Raw genomic sequence first — 19,296 nt, 5'->3', positions numbered from 1 at the left:
TAAGAAATAAAAGTAACAGGTAATTAAAGAGCAGCAGTAAAATAACAACAGGGGGGGTATCGGTACAGAGTCAGTGTGCGGGGGCACCAGTTAGTTGATGAAATATGTACATGTAGGTAGAGTTATTAAAGTGACAATATATAGATAACAACAGAGAGTAGCAGTGGTAGTAATGCAAATAATCTGGGTAGCCATTTGATTAGGTGTTCAGGAGTCTTAAGGGTTGGGGGTAGAAGCTGTTTCGAAGCCTCTTGGACCTAGACTTGGTTCTCCGGTACCGCTTCTCGTCCGGTAGCAGAGGGAACAGTCTATGACTAGGGTGGCTGACAATTTTTAGGGCCTCTGACACCGCCTGGTATAGAGGTCCTGGATGGCAGGAAGCTTGGCCCCAGTAATGTACTGGGCCCTTCACACAACCCTCTGTAGTGCCTTGCGGTCGTAGGCCAAGCAGTTGCCATACCAGGCAGTGACGCAATCAGTCAGGATGCTCTCGATGGTGCAGCTGTAGAAACTTTTGAGGATCTGAGGACCCATGCAAAATATTTTCAGTCTCCTGAGGGGGAACAGGCTTTGTTGTGCCCTCTTCACAACTGTCTTGGTGTGTTTGGACCATGTTAGTTTGTTGGTGATGTGGACACCAAGGAACTTGAAGCTCTCAACCTGCTCCACTGCAGCCCCGTCGATGAGAATGGGAGCGTGCTCTGTCCACCTTTTCCTATAGTCCACAATCAACTCCTTTGTCTTGATCATGTTGAGGTAGAGGTTGTTGTCCTGGCACCACACGGCCAGGTCTCTGACCACCTCCCTATAGGCTGTATCGTTGTTGTCGGTGAACAGGTCTACCACTGTTGTGTCATCGGCAAACTTAATGATGGTGTTGTAGTCATGCCTGGCCGTGCAGTCATGAGTGAACAGGGAGTACAGGAGGGGACTGAGCACGCACCCCTGAGGGGGTCCTGTGTTGAGGATCAGCGTGGCGGATATGTTGTTACCTACGCTTACCACCTGGGGGCAGCCCATCAGGAAGTCCAGGATCCAGTTGCAGAGGGAGGTGTTTAGTCCCAGGGTTATTAGCTTAGTGATGAGCTTTGAGGGCACTATGGTGTTGAACGTTGAGCTGTAGTCAATGAATAGCATCCTCACATACAGTTGAAGTCGGAAGTTTACATACACCTTAGCCAAATACATTTAAACTCCGTTTTTCACAATTCCTGACATTAAAAATGTCCTGTCTTAGGTCATTTAGGATCACCACTTTATTGTAAGAACGTGAAATGTCAGAATAATAGCAGAGAATTATTTATTTCATTCATCACATTCGCAGTGGGTCAAAAGTTTACATACCAAATACTAATTGAGTGAAGCATTGCCTTTAAATTGTTTAACTTGGGTCAAACGTTTTGGGTAGCCTTCCACAAGCTTCCCACAATACGTTGGGTGAATTTTGGCCCATTCCTTCTGACACAGATGGTGTAACGGAGTCAGGTTTGTAGGCCTCCTTGCTCGCGCACGCTTTTTCAGTTCTGCCCACAAATTTTCAATGGGATTGAGGTCAGGACTTTGCGATGACCACTCCAATACCTTGACTTTGTTGTCCTTAAGCCATTTTGCCACAACTTTGCTTGCAAGTCAGGTCTTCCAAATGGACAATGACCAATTTGCAACCAAGCTTTAACTCCCTGACTGATGTCTTGAGATGTTTCTTCAATATATCCACATTATTATACTTCCTCATGATTCCATCTATTTTGTGAAGTGCACCAGTCCCTCCTGCAGCAAAGCATCTCCACAACATGATGCTGCACGTTTGGGATGGGTGTTCTTCGGCTTACAAGCCTCCCCCTTTTTCCTCCAAACATAACGATGGTCATTATGGCCAAACAGTTCTATTTTTGTTTCATCAGACCAGATGGCATTTCTCCAAAAAGTACGATCTTTGTCCCCATGTGCAGCTGCAAACCGTATTCTGGCTTTTTTTATGGCAGTTTTGGAGCAGTGGCTTCTTCCTTGCTGAGCGGCCTTTCAGGATATGTCAACATAGCGTCCATTTCACTGTGGATAGAGACTTTTGTACCCGTTTCCTCCAGCATCTTCACAAGGTCCTTTGCTGTTGTTCTGGGATTGATTTGCACTTTTCGCACCAAAGTACGTTCATTTCTAGGAGACAGAACGTGTCTCCTTCCTGAGTGGTATGACGGCTGTGTGGTCCCATGGTGTTTATACTTGCATACTATTGTTTGTACAGATGAACGTGGTACCTTCAGACATTTGGAAATTTCTCCCAAGGATGAACCAGACTTGTGGAGGTCAACAATTTTTTTTCTGGTGTCTTGGCCGATTTCTTTAGATTTTCCCATGATGTCAAGCAAAGAGCACTGAGTTTGAATGTAGGCCTTGAAATACATCCACAGGTACACCTCCAATTGACTCAAATGATGTCAATTAGCCTATCAGAAACTTTAAAGCCATGACATCATTTTCTGGAATTTTCCACACTGTTTAAAGGCACAGTCAACTTAGTGTATGTAAACTTCTGACCCACTGGAATTGTGATACAGTGAAGGATGTGAAATAATCTGTCTATAAAACAAATTGTTGAAAAAATGACTTGTCATGCACACAGTAGATATCCTAACCGACTTGCCAAAACTATAGTTTGTTGACAAGGAATTTGTGGAGAAGTTGAAAAACGAGTTTTAATGACTCCAACCTGAGTCTGTAAACTTCAATTGTAGGTGTTCCTTTTTTCCAGGTGGGAATGTGCAGTATGGAGTGCAATAGAGATTGCATCATCTGTGGATCTGCTGGGGTGGTATGCAAATTGGAGTGGTCTAGGGTTTCTGGGATAATGGTGTTGATGTGAGCCATGACCGGACTTTCGAAGCACTTCATGGCTACAGACGTGAGTGCTACGGGTCGGTAGTCATTTAGGCAGGTTACCTTAGTGTTCTTGGGCACAGGCACTATGGTGGTCTGCTTAAAACATGTTGGTATTACAGACTCGGACAGGGAGAGGTTGAAAACGTCAGTGAAGACGCTTGCCAGTTGGTCAGCGCTAGCTCGCAGTACACATCCTGGTAATCCGTCTGGCCCTGCGGCTGTCTTGAATGTTGACCTGTTTAAAGGTCTTAATCACATCGGCTGCGGAGAGCGTGATCACCGTCTTCCAAAACGGCTGGTGCTCTCATGCATGTTAGTGTTATTTGCCTCGAAACGAGTATAGAAGTAGTTTAGCTCATCTGGTAGGCTCGTGTCACTGGGCAGCTCTCGGCTGTACTTCCCTTTGTAGTCTCTAATGTTTTGCATGCCCTGCCACATCCGCCGAGCATCAGAGCCGGTGTTGTACGATTCGATCTTAGTCCTGTATTGATGCTTTGCCTGTTTGATGGTCCATCGGAGGGCATAGCGGGATTTCTTATAAGCTTCCGGGTTAGAGTCCTGCTCCTTGAAAGCGACAGCTCTAGCCTTTAGTTCAGTGCGGATGTTTCCTGTAATCCATGGCTTCTGGTTGGGGCATGTATGTACGGTCACTGTGGGGACGGAGTCATCGATGCACTTATTGATGAAGCCAATGACTGATGTGGTGTACTCCTCAAAACCATCGGAGGAATCCCGGAACATATTCCAGTCTGTGCTAGCAAAACAGTCCAGTAGCTTAGCATCTGCTTCATCTGACCACTTTGTTATTGATCTAGTCACTGGTCCTTCTTGCTTTAATTTTGCTTGTAAGCAAGAATCAGGAGGATAGAATTATGGTCAGATTTGCCAAATGGGGAGCGAGGGAGAGCTTTGTATGCATCTCTGTGTGTGGAGTAAAGGTGGACCAGAGTTTTTTTTTTTCCCCCCTCTAGTCACACATTTATCATGCTGATAGAAATTTGGTAAAACGAATTTAAGTTTCCCTGCATTAAAGTCCCCGGCTACTAGGAGCGCCACCTCTGGGTGAGCATTTTCTTGTTTGCTTATGGTGGAATACAGCAAATTCTATGCTGTCTTAGTGTCAGCCTCTGACTGTGGTGGTATGTAAACAGCTACGAAAAATACAGATTAATATTCTCTAGGTATGTCTACAGTTTATCATGACTACTCTACCTCAGGCGAGCAATAGTTTGAAACTTCCATAAACAGTCGTGCACCACACAAAAATACATAGTCCGCCGCCCCTGGTCTTCCCAGACACTGCTGTTCTAGCCTGCCGGTGCAGCGTATAACCAGCCAGCTGTACGTTGATAGCGTCGCGGTTCAGCCACGTCTCCGTGAAGCTTAAGATATTACAGTTTTGAATGTCCCGTTGGTAGTTTAATCTTCCGCGTAGGGCATCTATTTTATTGTCCAAAGATTGCACGTTTGCTAGCAGAAAGGAAGGAAGTGTGTTTATTGGATCGCCTACGATGTCTCAAAAGGCAGCCCGCCCTCCTTTTTCTCCACCTCACGCAAATCACGGGGATCTGGGCCTGTTCCCGAGAAAGCAGTATATCGTTCGCGTTGGCCTCGTCAGACTCGTTAAAAGGAAAAAAAAGTATTCTGCCAGTCCGTGGAGAGTAATCGCAGTCCTGATGTCGAGAAGTTATTTTCGGTCATAAGAGACCGAAAAGGTAGCGGCAACATTATGTAAAAACGATGTAAAAAAAATAAGTTGCAAATAAAACAAAACAAAAAAAGACAATCGGTTGGTGAAACGTAAAACGTCTGCCTTTGTCTCCGGCGCCATCCAATGCAAGCAGCTATGATCAGCCATGTACAATTTTTAGCAATGTGCAATTAGTTTTGGTACAAATATTAGGGGAAGATAAATATTAGGTGGTATTTTACAATGTTTGTGTTCCACTGGTTGCCCTTTTCTCATGGCAACGGGCCACATATTTTGCTGCTGGCAAATATGTCTCTAATGTGGTTATACATTTGGCAGGAGGTTAGGAAGTGCAGCTCAGGTTCCACCTAATTTTGTGGACAGTGGGAGCAATCCTGTCTTCTCTTAAGCGCCAGGTCTGCCTGTGGCGACCTCTCTCAATAGCATGGCTATGCTCAGAGTCTGTACATAGTCAAGGATTTCTTAATTTTGAGTCAATCACAGTGGTCAGGTATTCTGCAAGTGTACTCAGTTTAGAGCCAGAGAGCATTCCAATATGTTTTGTTTTTTTGGATGATTCTTTCCAGTGTCAAATAGTTCATCTTTTTTTACTTTCTCATAATTTGGTTGGGTGTAATTTCATTGCTGCCCCGGAGCTCTGTTTGTGAACAGAGCCCCAGAACCAGCTGGCTGAGGTGATTCTTCTTTAGGTTCATCTTTCTGTAGGTGAGGGCTTTGTGGTGGAATATGCTTCGCTTCCTTTTAGGTGGTTGTAGAATTGAATAGCTCTTTTCTGAAATTTGATAACTAGCGGGTATAGTACCAATTATGCAGCTCTCATCCGAAATGTGCATTAAACATTATATTACTGGTAAATGTACAGTGTTGGAACAAAGTGCATATAGTTGAATTCTCCCGACGACTGCCAAGCACCTCCCTCAGCCACTTCCATGGCACACACTGCAAATCAGCGATCATACCTCTTTGTTGAAGATGCCCCACATACCTTCAGAGAACATCAACAATTTTCTACAAAAGGAGGTAACAGGCCAAGGCCCAAGGGGGATTTGTTTCTGAATAGAACAAAGAGCACAAAGTTGTCGTGACTCCCAAAATCCATTCAATAGCTGGGATATTTTGTCTGGCTCTTCTGCCCTTGACAAATTCCTTTAAAAAAATGCATCAGCATAACCCCCCCTTCAACCACCCTCTTCCCCCCTTCCACCTCATGTCTGGACCTGATACAGTTTGGCACTGGCACCAACGCTCTCCCTCTCTCTGAACCTCGACCAGTCGTACACATATAGCATGGTTAGTAGATGATACACACCCAGTTAAAATGTTCTTGGGATTCCCTTTTCAAACACGTGGAATTTATTTACTGGATGTTTGACGCGGGCCTGGGATCAAAGAGCAGCCTAGTTGTGACTGCAGTGCAAGTTGTTAAGCCCAACATACCAGATGAGGAATTGAAAATACACCAATAACGGTCAGACTCCAATCGCTGTAAATACAACCGCTCGCCCTCCCCAAATCAAACTCAATAAGGCTAAATGTAATAAAACATGAAAGTTCATGCATGTCCAAGAGAATCAGGCATCAGATGCCACCGCAGAAAAGGGGCATGAGTTCAGAACCTCAGGTAAGATAAAGGGGCTGGAGGTTGATGTGTTCCTGGTGCTGCTAGTTGGCTGCTACAGAACCAGTGGTACCGGCAGAGCCCGTAGGAGAGTCTCCCACAGAGGAACCACTGCTTCTGTGTAGCCACTGGGACGGGCCAAAACCACATTGACCAGAGACCTGCCAGAGCTAGTCAGCTCCTTTCAATTTAGACCCTCTGCACCAGCTCCAACAAACCCAGCAGCTAACTGTCAGACTCCACCACCGCATTCCTCGTATGGGAAAGTCCAATATGTTGGTCAGCAGGGGGGAATCATCTTTGATAAACGAGATGGAGACCTTCCGTGAGAGGAGAAATGAGAGCTAATGAGTGTTCGTGAGGTGAACTTGCGGCCAGAGACTTCTGGATGTCTCGCTTCAGTCTCAAAGACCATTAGATACAGTATATTAGTCAGTCAGAGGATAAAGTACAGTATTTGTCCATGTTTCACTGACACAGAGACGAGCGTATAATAATCTCTTAAAATGCACCGTTGATGTAAGAAATGACTCATCTCAGTCAGGGAGCTGAATCTGTGTTTATGAGTTTTTAATTAGCTCATTAGCAGCATCTGTCGTTATTCCATTTCCAGTGAAAAGTTTATTTGCTTTTTATGGAGTGCGTAAACCTGGCTTCTGGGAGGAACATGGAGCAATCAGGGCCTTGCGCTCAGCTCACCTGCCAGTTCTCAATTACACACTGCTCTCAGAACTCTGATCGCTTGGTCTCACCTCCTGATTGGGGTTGGAGGAACACTGTCTGGACACTCAAGTGTTGAGGAGTGAGAGAAAGGGGATAGAGGCGGGAGACAGTTACATTTTTCTTCAGTGGCTTCAACCTCTCCTAAAACCAAGCACAAGTTCAGAATGAACCCCTGGAGACTCAAAAGAAACCACAGGGGGGAAAACACAGAAATAACTTTCAAGAAAACATCAAGTGCATTAGAGCAATAGTTTTACATTCAATAACATACTCATTCATAATAAAATGCATGTTTACATAATCCTACTGAAGTGTCTTTCAAAACTGCATATGTCCTCACAAATGATAGGCTTAAAGGACATTTAGCACATTTAATTTAACACATTTCCAGTTGCAGTAAAGTATAGTAGGCTTCCTGGGTAGTAGCAGCACTAACGACCAGCCTATCTAGCCTAAAGGAACCTCAGCCAGCAGACACAGCACATGCCAAAGCCCCAAAATCCCCTCTACAAATCACTTAACATACACACGTAAGCCGTGGGATCAAGCCAATTTTCCCATTAAAAGATGTGTGCATGGGAATAAATGCATTCCATTGGTTGAAGAAAGGCTCAGGTCCCTGTATGGTTCATCACAATTGGATCTAAACTCAGCAAAAAAAAAGAAACGTCCTCTCACTGTCAACTGCGTTTATTTTCAGCAAACTTAACATATGGTCATACAAATGTTTACACAACAAGACTCAACAACTGAGACAAACTGAACAAGTTCCACAGACGTGTGACTAACAGAAATTGAATAATGTGTTCAATTTCTTGTTAATCAAAATTAAGTCAGTATCTGGTGTGGCCACCAGCTGCATTAAGTACTGCAGTGCATCTCCTCATGGACTGGACCAGATTTGCCAGTTCTTGCTGTGAGATGTTACTCTTCCACAAAGGTACCTGCAAGTTCCTGGACATTTCTGTGGGGAATGACCCTAGACCTTACCCTTCGATCCAACAGGTTCCAGACGTGCTCAATGGGATTGAGATCCGGGCTCTTCGCTGGCCATGGCAGGGACGCTGGGCATCTTTCTTTTGGTATTTTTCAGGGTCAGTAGTAAGGCCTCTTTAGTGTCTTAAGTTGTCATAACTGTGACCTTAATTGCCTACCGTCTGTAAGCTGTTAGTGTCTTAATGACCGTTCCACAGGTGCATGTTCATTCATTGTTTTTAGTTCATTGAACAAGCATGGGAAACAGTGTTAAAACCCTTTACAATGAAGATCTGTGAAGTTATTTGGATTTTTTCGAATTATCTTTGAAAGACAGGGTCCTGAAAAAGGGACGTTTCTTTTTTTGCTGAGTTTATATGTGAAGTGAAAATGGATTGATACTTGCGTTTGAAATGCTTGCGTGTCAAGACAAGTGGAATTCAGATGGCATTCCATGCTCAAAAGATTACAACATAGATCCGACCTTGTATGTTAGTGCATGAAGCTTATCACTTTCGACATTCGTCTCACAATAATTTTGTACAAAAATATGTTTTCATACAATAAAAAAAGTGCATTCCTAAGGATTTACCTGTCTGACAATCTCTTTCTCTGAGGGAGTGGATGTCATAAAATAATATAAGCATTTGACTTCCTCACTGTGAGAGCTCTCCCAGGTAACTGACAATCTGTCAGCGTTTCTCGACAGTCACACCCACAGAACTGACATTTTAGTAGGAGAGGGGCGTGAGCCATGACAGATGTCTTGCCAAAGCAAATAGGAGACACACTGTATAATTACAAAGGTGACTCATCAATTAAAAGACAACATGGAAGGGAAGGCGGCTAATTGTGCTGGTCATGTTGCATCTGTCTGGTTAACCTGGGTGTCAGTCTGAGATAGAGTTGAAGCTAATGCCTAAGACTGGCATCCAGGCTAACATCTTTTGGAATAACAACCCTACATGAGATTGTTCTATGATGCGTTAACATATTTATATGCAAGTTTCTACACAAACAAATACGGTGACTTGAACTGTTTTCACTCCCAGATGTGAACGAGCACATTGACTATCGGTAGAGGCTTGAGTTCCACCACAGCTCTTGGCTAGAGCAATGTATCAACAATAGTGTTTGTGCTCCCGACTCTCCCTTTGTGTCCTTATCATCCTCCCAAAACAGTGAGTGATACAGTACATTCTGCATGGCGAAGTAGAGCCAGCCATGGCCCATCACTGCCCATTTCACGCTGTAGTAAAACACAGCAGTTGTTGCACTGGTGAGCCCTGAAAGGCTTTCTGTGGGGCTGATGTGAGAGTCAGGGACAATGGCTGCCAATGCCACAGCCCTGTCCTCAGTTTGTTACGGGGGGGAATACTGCTTAGCTGTGTGTGTGTGTGTGTGTGTGTGTGTGTGTGTGTGTGTGTGTATCCTACAACTTCCACTTCCCCGGGTGGCTGGGCATCTTAGTCCATCGTAAAAAACTTCCCAACGGGGACAGCTGGAACAACAAACTCTGAAAAATGTCTTGCATAAAATGTCACAGAAAGTGTCATGCTTCAGTTAATGAAGCGTGAAACGCTACCAGTCGAGATAGCCGCGGGCTACATAACACACACTGTAGACATAATAAAAGGCAGGAACATCATTCATACTAACGTATTACATAGGAGACGTTTTCCCATACCGTCTGAGCATATTTGTACAATCATGGGGCGGGGTTTAGGAGAGATGTGTGTGGCTTTCCGACGACAAGCTATATGATTAATGCCTTCATTTCATAAACGTACTGTGATCCATAAAAATAAACATAATATTTCTACACTTGGATAACCAATATGATAGCTTTCCATCCATTCTTTCAACTATGAAGTTGACTAGAATGTCACCTAGGCCCTATTAATACACAACAGGCCTCCCAATCCATTGCATACGTTCCCCCCTATAAAGCAGAAGATGGTTGGAGCCAGTAGAAACTATCGATCGTGGCCCTGAAGTTCAATGTCAGCTTAGCGAGGTGAGTTGGTGGTGGGGGAGATATTTACGAGGCGTGTCTGGAGTCCCAGGGAGGATGCTGCAGCAGTAGGGACAAAACTCCTCTGGGAGAGGGCTATATGGAGGGATCTCTGTTGTTGATCACACACTGTAAATCTCACCTCCTATCGCAGACAAGTTATGACCCTTATCTGCTGCCATGGCACTTTTCACACACATCACCAGACTCAATTACTCCAGCGCCACTCGCTTGCTAAGAGCCCAGCTCATATTTATCGATCCACACAGGAGCTACCTGGTTAAAGTTCTCGCTCTCCGTCTCAGAAGAGCTGCTATGAGCACCATTACTCTTGATGTTTCTTCCGTCTTCCCCCTGATTCTTATTCATTGCAGAGGGCCCACTTCAAACTGCATAGAGATTTCAAAAAGTCAGCTTGATTTCCATCCAAATCCATATTCAAGTCAAGCGTTTTATTTCAACCCTGTCCTAGAAAACGGTTTTTTTTTTTAAGTGAATTTCATTACATATTTGAAATGAATGAATTGAAGTTGTACATCTGGTGAGGAGTTGCCTGTCGGCTGATGCACACATGTAGTATCAATACAAGCGTGAGGTCAACACATCAGAACAGTTTAAACATATTTCATCGAGTGTTGGGTTGTGAATAATGTGAATAAGTAGAAAATCGTATGCTCTGAAGGCTGTCCAATAGGTCTTTGATTTGCCATTAACTTTCATAGGATTGTAAAAATGTTGACAATAAATCTGGGTGGAGTGACTATCGTGAGCTATTACACTATAAAGTTCAGTGTACCTTGAGTTCAGTAAACCGTCGACGTTCCTTCAGTGGACTGTGAGTAACATGAGGTGTGGGTGTGCATTAGGCTCTCAAGTTGTCTCTCTCTGTGTGTGTGCAGTAAACCAACACAGGTGCGTTTGGAAATTCAGTCAAGGCACGCTGCCACACTAGTGTGTGTGTGATTGGATTAGGTATGTCAAAGTTGGAGGAGAAGGAGGCCGATTAACTGAAGTGCTCTAACTTGAAACTTGATTCTACACCCCCCCCCCAGCACACACAATCAAACGAACACACGCATCCATGCACATGTAGCACATGGGGATGTGTGAAACTTAAGCCTCGTTCACATTATCCATAAGCACTCCATTACGTTACGCCAGATGTCATACATTTCAAATGGGGACGTCCACAACGGGATGGAATCGCCACGTCCGGACACATGCGTGTGTTAGTCACACTGGTCGCTGCTTCATGCACTGACTAACGAAAGGTAGGCCCCCAGTCACCTTCAGCATTCAAAATGTTTGTAAAACGGCTGGAGCAATATTAGGCTTCATTAGTTGAGTGACAACCAACGTTAATTGGGTAGGCTATTGTCGATTTTATGTCAATTGTTCAAGTTCACCATCAGCAATAGTTTTGCTATGAACAATCATGTACAGTGAGTGTACAAACATTCGGAACACCTTTCTAATGTTGAGTTGCACCCCATTTTGCCCTCACAGCAGCGTCAATTCATCAGGGCATGGACTCTACAAGGTGTTGAAAGCATTTCGCAGGGATGCTGGCCCATGTTGATTCCAACGCTGCCCACAGTTGTGTTAAGTTGTCTGGATGTCCTTTGGGTGGTGGACCATTATTGATATACAATGAAAACTGTTGAGCGTGAAAAACCCAAACCGGTGTGCCTGGCATTCAAATCAAATCTTATTTGTCACAGGTTACAATGAAATGCTTACTAACAATCCCTTAACCAACAGTGCAGTTCAAGAAAGAGTTAAGAAAATATTTACTAAATAAAAAAGTAAAAAATTATTAAAAAGTAACAATAACAATAACGAGGATATATACAGGGGGTACCGGTACAATGTGCGGGGGTACAGGTTAGTTGAGGTAATTTCTACATGTAGGTATGGGTAAAGTGACTATGCATAGATAATACAAAACGCGTAGCAGCAGTGAAAATTGTAATGGAGTGTGGGGGGGGGGGGGGGGTGTAGATGTAAATCTCTCTGTAGAGAGCCTCCATAGCGCCTTACGGTCAGACGCCTAGCAGTTGCCATACCATGTGGTGATGCAGCCGGTCAGGAAGCTCTCAATGGTGCAGCTGTAGAACTATTTGAGGATCTGGGGACCCATGCCAAAACTTTACAGGGGGAAAGGTTTTGTCGAGGCCTCTTCACGACTGTCTTGGTAATAATCAATAATTATGCTCTTTATTTAACCATCTTACATACAACATTTTATTTGTTCATCAACAATTGTGAATAACTCACCACAGGTTAATGAGAATGGTGTGCTTGAAAGGATGCAAATAACTCTGCAATGTTGGGTTGTATTGGAGAGAGTCTGTCTTAAATAATTTTCCATACACAATCTCTGCCTGTATTTAGTTTTCATGCTGGTGATGGCCGAGAATCTACTCTCACATACATACGTGGTTGCAAAGGGCATTATTTTCTTAACAGCGCGATTTGCCAAGGCAGGATACTCTAAGCGCAGCCCAATCCAGAAATCTGTCAGTGGCTTCTGATTAAATTCAATTTTCACAGAACCGCTTGTTGCAATTTCAATGAGGCTCTCTTGATCAGATATCCGTAAGTGGACTGGAGGCAGGGCATGAAAGGGACAACGAATCGAGATGTTTGTGTCATCCGTTTTGGGAAAGTACCTGCGTAATTGCGCACCCAACTCACTCAGGTGCTTCGCTATATCACATTTGACATAGTCCGTAAGCTTGAGTTCATTTGCACACAAAAGAACCAAACAATGACGGAAAGACCTGTGTGGTGTCCTTGTCAATGCAGACAGAGAAGAGCTCCAACTTCTTAATCATAGCCTCAATTTTGTCCCGCACATTGAATATAGTTCTAGAGAGTCCATGTTATCCCAGATTCAGATCATTCAGGCGAGAAAAACATCACGCAGATAGGCCAGTCGTGTGAGAAACTCAATCATCATGCAAGCGGTCAGACAAGTGAAAATTATGGTCAGTAAAGAAACTTTAAGCTCGTCTCTCAAAAAAATAAAAAATAAAATAATAATAATATTTTTATTAAGTGTCAATACTTTGCCCCTTGAAAACCAGTGCACTTCAATATGTTGTAAAAGCGTTACATGGTCGCTGCCCATATCATTGCATAGTGCAAAAAAGAGAGTTCAGGGGCCTTGCTTTAACAAAGTTAACCATTTTCACTGTAGTGTCCAAAACGTCTTTCAAGCTGTCATTCATTCCCCTGGCAGCAAGAGGTGGATGTTGCAGTGTACCCAAGTGGCGTCAGGAGAAACTGCTTGCACGCGTGTTACCACTCCACTATGTCTCCCTTTCATGGCTTTTGCGCCATCAGTACAGATACCAACACATCTTGACCAGCAAAGCCCATTTGATGTCACAAAGCTGTCCAGAACTTTAGAAATAGCCTCTCCTGTTGTTCTGGTTTCCAGAAGAGATGTCTTCCTTAATTGGCCCCCCCATAAATGTAACGGACATATACCAGGAGCTGTGCCTGGCCCACCCCGTCTGTTGACTCATCCAGCTGTAACGCATGGAATTTACTGGCTTGTATGCGAAGCAGTAATTGTTTCAAAATCTCCTGCCGTGTCACTGATGCATCGTGAAACAGTGTTGTTTGATGAAGACATTTTCTGTATAGTTTTTTGGGCCTTTTCCCCCAGCATTGTCCCAGTCATATCCGCGGCAGCAGGAAGAATTAAGTCTTCCACAATAGAATGGGGCTTGCCTGTCCAAGCCACTCGGTAGCTCCCCATATAAGACGCTTCTAGCCCCTTCTTATTAAATGGTATCTGTTGCTTTTATATATGTCTTACTCTTTGAAAGTCATCTTAATTCTCACTCAAACTCCCATGCCTTATTTTTGAAATTGGCATATTTTTTTTTCGAAATGTCTGTGCAAGAGTGAAGGTTTCATTGAGTTCTGAGATAGTACTTTTGCACATATAAACACACTGTGGCTGGGGAAAAGCACTACTCCCAATATAATTGAACCCCAAATCAAATGTAGTTCTCATCATATTTGCGCCTCTTCATTGGTCCAATGTCCCCGCCTGTTGTTCGGTGCTTTCCCGGGTAAGGGGGCAGTAGCACTTCGGATGCATTAGATTCACAACTGTCAGTGTCCATGCTAGCTGGGCTAACAACAAATGTAGAGTTACTGATGCTAGCATTGGATGTGCTCGTGGAAGCAGAACAACTTGTGTCGTTGACAGGTGCAGGTGTAGTACTGCTGGTAGTAGCAGTACTACTAGTAGAGCTGGTATGTGTGTCTCTATGGACACGGGCCTTATTTTTTTAACCATTTATCCATTTTCAAGTAAACGGAATGAGCAGCAGCTCCGTTTGGCTACATACGGACCGTTAGTGGAATTCTCGCGAGAGAGTAACGGTTAATGTGATTGGATGTTAATTATTTGACTAGGCTACCTGTATTTGACATGGTGTTGTTATTTCGCAAAATACTAGATGGTTTAATTTTATTTTTGGCAGTGAAACGAGGCTACTCAGGCGAGAAAAAAAAAACTCACCCAAATATATAACCTCATTGGAAAATATAAATGGACTGTTTGAAAATGTGAAGATTATTATTATTTTTTTAAATGTGAGTCACATTTTTATTTGGCGTACCCCCGACGGCATAGTGCGTACCCCAGGGGTTAAGCGTACCCCAATTTAGACATATACATGCTCTAATCCAACAAAATCGCATCAAAAACGTATCATTCCTGTATCATATCAGAGCCCATGTATCTAGATATGCATCCTCAAGGGAAAGATGCACCTCCCTACTTTTATCTAGCTTTTTGCATGCCACCTTTGGGAAGACGGTCACGTGTGCTAGCAACGCAGAGGTCCTGGGTTCGAAGCCTCAGTGTGAGCCGAATCGGGAGGAAACGGTACTCGCTAAGCAAGCAGTGTGACATCCTTCACACACACACACACACACACACACACACACACACACACACACACTTCAAGCTCTGGTTTGACTCAAGACGATGTAGACTTCAAAGGCATTCTCATTGGTTTGTGTTGGTTATGATGTTAACCATGGATTACATGACTCATGTCACCATACGCCCTCTCATAGGTTCACAGCACAGCGTAAAGAACACAAAGACTCTTTCTATATGTCTGTCATAACAGACTAGTGGAGAAAACAGTCTGGTTTCCATTCCGCTCTTCCTAGAGTTCATCAACTCCTTTCACAAGGCCCTCGGTTATTATCTCAGATTTGTTTCTACAACTCATTTATCAACCACTTGACATCCGCCATTTGGTGTCAATCATAAGTAGAGTTGCAAAATTCCGGTAACTTTCAATAAATTCCCTGGTTTTTCAGAAATCCCGGTTGGATTTCTGTAAAACCAGGGAATTCATTGAAAGTTACCGGAATATTGCAACCCTAGTCATAAACTGTCAAAGCATATAGCAATTAAATATTCCCCAGAATATTTTTTATAGCTCATGCACCAATATAATTAACAGGGTAATAACAATTATGAGCAGCAGGAATGCATGACAAGTCAACATACATTTCTTGTTCTTTAACACAATTAAATATTACATGCCAACTCTAAACGGCCATGAAAGAGAAGTAGTTATAAAACTTTGTGAATACCATTATCCATCCAATGTTTTCAAAACAACATTGTGCTCTAATGTAGAAAATAGCCTAAATAAATAAAAACCCTTGAATGAGCAGGTGTGTCGAAACTTTTGACTGGTAATGTAGGTGTTCCTTTTGTCCAGGCAGAAAAAAGGTCAGTGTGGAGTGTGACAGATTTCTTAATCTGTGGATCTGTTGGGGTGGTATGCGAATTGGACAGGGTCTCGGGTTTCCGGGACGATGGTGTTGATGTGAGCCATGACCAGCCTTTCAAAGCACTTCATGGCTGCCGACATGAGTGCTATGGGGCGGTAGTCATTCAGGAACGTTACATTCGCTTCTTGGGCACAGGGACTATGGTGGTCTGCTTGAAACATGTAGGTATTACAGACTGGGTCAGGGAGAGGTTGAAAGCTTTCCAGTTGGACCACGCATACTCTGAGTACATGTCCTGGTAATCCATCTGGGCCCTGAGGCTTTGTGAATGTTGACCTGTTTAAAGTAATCTGGAAACAGCTGGAGCTCTCATGCATGCTTCAGTGTTGCTTGCCTGGAAGAGAGCACAAAAAAGGCATTTAGCTCATCTGGTAGGCTCTCGTCACTGGGTTGCTCACAGCTGGGTTTCCCTTTGTAGTCCGTAATAGTTTGCAAGCCATGGCACATCCGACGAGCATCAGAACCAGCGTAGTAGAATTCAACCTTAGTCCCGTGTTTGATGGTTTGTCTAAGGGCATAGCGAGATTTCTTATAAGTGTCCAGATTAGTGTCCCGCTCCTTGAAAGCGGCAGCGCTAGCCTTCAGCTCGGTGCGGATGTTGCCTGTAATCCATGGCTTCTGGTTGGGATATGTACGTACGGTCACTGTGGGGACAATGTCGTCGATGCACTTATTGATGAAGTCGGTGACTGAGGTGGTATACTCCTCAATGCCATTGGATGAATCCCGGAACATATTCCAGTCTGTGCTAGCAAAACAGTCCTGAAGTGTAGCATCCGCGTCATCTGACCACTTCCGTATTGAACGAGTCACTGGTACTTCCTGATTTAGTATTCGCTTGTAAGCAGGAATCAGGAGGATAGAATTATGGCCAGATTTGCCAAATGGATGGCGAGGGAAAGCTTTATGGGTTTCTGTGTGTGGACTAAAGGTGGTATAAAGTTCTTTTCCCCCCCCTGCTGGTAGAAATGAGGTAAAACGCATTAAAATCCCCGGCCACTAGGAGTGCCGCTTCTGGGTGAGCATTTTTTGTTTGCTTATGGCCTTATACAGCTCGTTGAGTGCGGTCTTAGTGCCAGAATCGGTTTGTGGTGGTAAATAGACGGCTACGAAAAATATGATAAAGTCTCTTGGTAGATATTGTGGTCTACAGTTTATCATGAGGTACTCCACCTCAGGAGAGCAATACCTCAAGACCTCCTTAATATTAGACATCGCACACCAGCTGTTATTGATAAATAGTCACATCTCCACCCCTCGTCTTACCAGACGTAGCTGTTCTGTCCTGCCGATGCACGGAAAACCCAGCCAACTGAATATTATTCGTGTCATCGTTCAGTCACAACGGTGAAACATAAGATATTACAGTTTAATGTCCTGTTGGTAGGATAGTTTTGAGCAGAGATCATCCAGTTTATTTTCCCAGTGATTGCACGTTGGCCAACAAAACGGATGGTAGAGGCGATTTACCCACTCGCCGATAAATTCTCACAAGGCACCCCGATCTCCGCCCCCTGTATTTCTGTCAAGTGTCAGTATGTGGCGGGTCGGGTCGGACAAAGTCAGGTGCAGGACACAGAACTGAGTAAAAATGTAACTTTACTCGAAAATAAACCAAAAATCTATTCCACGCTGGGAAACACACCAGCTCACAGAAATACCAACCACTTAACAACGAACAAACACGCACAAAAACCATGGGGAAAACGGAGGGTTAAATAATGAACATGTAATTGGGGAATTGAAACCAGGTGTGTAAAACAAAGACAAAACAAAAGAAAAATGAAAAGTGGATCGGCAATGGCTAGAAGGCCGGTGACGTCGACCGCCGAACGAGCAAGGAAAGGGACCGACTTCGGCGGAAGTCGTGACAATTTCCGTCTTTTCTTCACGCGAATTACGGGGATTTGGGCCTGGTCTCGGAGAAGCAGTATATCCTTCGCGTCGGACTCATTAAATACATTTTTTTTTGTCCAGTTCGAGGTGAGTGATCGCTCTTCTGATATTCAGAAGCTATTTTCAGTTATAAGAGACGGTAAATTAGAAACAATGCGAAAAAACAAAATAGCACAGTTGGTTAGGAGCCCGTAAAATGGCAGCCATCCCCTCAGGCACCATAATAACCAATGGTTGAAGACTTGCTATTCTGTTCTTCAATAGAGAGCGGGAAACAGTAAGCAACCTAGCAGGTGGTATCACAAACATTTTGAGTTTCACTTTAATTATTAATTTAAATGCAGTTGAAGGGAACAGACAACAAAGAGCCTTGGAGGAATATCTTGCCAGAAAGGGAGAAGGGGAAAGAGGGGGAGGAGGAGGGGAAAGAGGAGGAGGGTTCATGCATTATACATGTCATTCACAGAGGTGCCTGTTTAATTTATGAGCTCCAAAAAAAATACTAAAAAAGCCCAGCCCAGCCAGGATCGAGGCTTTGTCTGTCTGCAGTGGAATGCAATAGCAGTTCACTTAATACTTCAGGACTCTGAAGTTTCACCCATAACAGCCACCAACATCCAACTCACTACTATATAATTTCTGAAACATACTACATACCGACACAACAATCAAAGCGGCAACGAAGATGATGACTCATTCTGGTCTGGTCGTTTGGTACTGTTACATTATGCCACCAGCCAGCCAGCCAAGACAAGAGGTGAATATTACAGTGGCTGGTAATGTGAGCCTCACTTATCATCTTTCTCAGGGCTCAGTTTACATATCATGACAATTAGACTCAACAGGATGTCTCCATCAGACGGGGTCAGATGGGTTATAAACATGTCTAGTTGTCCTTTCACTGTGCTGCGGTGGCCTGGGAAAGAGATGGGCCCTCTGTGGCGGTCCCCCTCTTTGTCACACACCACTCAGTTTAACGTCCCATCTGATTACTGTACTCTAGTCTCCCCCTCATACCAGTGATAATAGGAACCGCCACATCGTCCTGCATGATGATGGATGGATAAAAGTGGAGCATAGAATGGGAGAACTATCTAATGCACTTTCCCAGCATCACTCAGTCATTTGTTTAGGCTTTGTTTCACAATGCAAGATAAGATTTCAAGTTGTGATAATCAGATAATATTTTCCACATAATAGGAGAGAAAGAGACTACCATGTAGTCCGTGGTGAATTGTGGGCAATTAAATGCATTTGGTCTTCGCCAACGTGTTCCTGTTGTTTCCATACACTGGGACTCGAGGAATTACAAATGAAATGCGGATGATTTGGAATCTGGAAGCTTCAGACCACTCACCATCTAGGTAAGAAACATCTACAACACCACAGGTCTTCATAGAGAGTGAGACTGACCTAATCACATTCCACTGCTATCTGGATCGGAAGTGTTTCTCTTAGAGAAACACTTCAAATCTACTTCTCCCACTCAACCAGCCCCCACAATCATCTAGTAGCAGACACAAATGGTAGGTCTTCCCCCTGAGTAAACTTGATCTGTATCATCTCTACCAATGAGAATATACCAGGGAACACAAAAGCCAGAATGTCAATATTCAGAGCATGAGAGGCTTTATCCAG

General features: G+C 43.8%; 1 protein-coding gene across 1 annotated transcript in view; it reads right to left on the bottom strand.

Moving 5' to 3' along the window:
* The window catches only part of LOC106586620 (anosmin-1), a 77,970-nt gene that overhangs the window by 35,703 nt on the left and 22,971 nt on the right, over positions 1–19,296 (bottom strand). The gene's annotated exons all lie outside the window — the stretch shown is intronic.

This window comes from Salmo salar, chromosome 25 (genome assembly GCF_965601325.2).
Source record: "Salmo salar chromosome 25, fSalSal1, whole genome shotgun sequence".
In the NCBI taxonomy this organism is placed as follows: Eukaryota; Metazoa; Chordata; class Actinopteri; order Salmoniformes; family Salmonidae; genus Salmo; species Salmo salar.
The sequence above is the reverse complement of the archived record's forward strand: the minus strand, read 5'-3'. Positions and strand labels throughout refer to the sequence as shown.